We start from the raw sequence: 1,331 nt of genomic DNA, 5'->3' as shown, positions 1-1,331 counted from the left end.
GATCTCCTGACCTCGTGATCCGCCCACCTCGGCCTCCTAAAGTGCTGGAATTACAGGCTTGAGCCACCGCGCGTGGCCAGTTTCTCAGTTTCTTAACAGGTGTCCCCTCTCTTTGGTTAAAATTCTAACAAGGGGAACACAAACTCAGATGCCTTCAAAGGCCAGGTTCATAGCATAAAGGTACTATAACACTGCGTGTATTTGTGTGTATGTTTGCGTCTGTGTGCGTATGTGGTTGAGTGTCTATATATGTGTGTTTGTACGATGTGCATGTGTGGTAGTGTGTGTGTTGTGTGTGGTTGTGTTTGTGTGTATTTGTGTGTGCTCGTACGTGTGTGCGTGTGTACATGCACACATGTGCATGAGGTGAGGGGTAAGGACTATGGCTAGCTGCATGGTATGTGCTTTACTGTTAGATGCTTTTGTTCACAAATGTATAAAATACCATACTGGCCAAACAGAACATCAAAGTCTTTATGCTTAGATTCTAAAATGTCTTAGTAGTGCAGAGTTAAGTTATCCTTTATTTCTAATAAAAAGTGATTTGAAAAGTACATTTTAGAAAGACACCTTGTCCTAAGATTTTGGTGTCAGATTTGGGTTGCGATTTAGCTACTTAAATATTAACTATACACTTCCTCTGCCTTCCTTATTGTATTTTATTTTATTCTTATAATAGGGATTGTTAGCCTGATGCTGCAGGGTTAGTTTAAGGATAAGATGAAAGAAAATATGCGAAAATATCTAGTCCAATGCTGGAAATATGATTTAAAGACATTTTCATTTAAAAAATTAAAGGAGATGGTCTTTATAAAGTCTGTGTACTCTCTGTACTTATCTATGTAAGTGTTGATAGAGATATAATCTTTATCTAGGTTGTGGGCATTGTAGAAATATTCAGTAAATATTCAAGAAATTCATTACAGTAATTGAGGAATGATGAATTAAATCATAATTTTACTTAATGCAATAATATACAGCCATTTAAAAATAAAATATATGAAGTCTATGTAGCAAAAGGAACAACGTAGTAATATTATATGAAAAAAAAAACCAGACCATAAAATTTTATATTTACCATGGTGGTAACCATGCAAAATACACATACAAAAATGCTGTAAGGGAATACGTAAAATGAGAATAGTTGTGTTAAATAGTGGGATTTGGAATTCCTGCATCTATTTTCCAGACTTTAAAAATGTTGCTTTAGAGCCAGACACAGTGGCTCACTCCTGTAATCCCAGCACTTTGGGAGGCTGAGGTGGGTGGATCACGAGGTCAGGAGATCGAGACCATCCTGGCTAACACGGTGAAACCCCGTCTCTACTAAA

This window comes from Colobus angolensis, unplaced genomic scaffold (genome assembly GCF_000951035.1).
Source record: "Colobus angolensis palliatus isolate OR3802 unplaced genomic scaffold, Cang.pa_1.0 Scaffold280, whole genome shotgun sequence".
Lineage (NCBI taxonomy): Eukaryota > Metazoa > Chordata > Mammalia > Primates > Cercopithecidae > Colobus > Colobus angolensis.
This window is presented reverse-complemented; position numbering follows the sequence as displayed.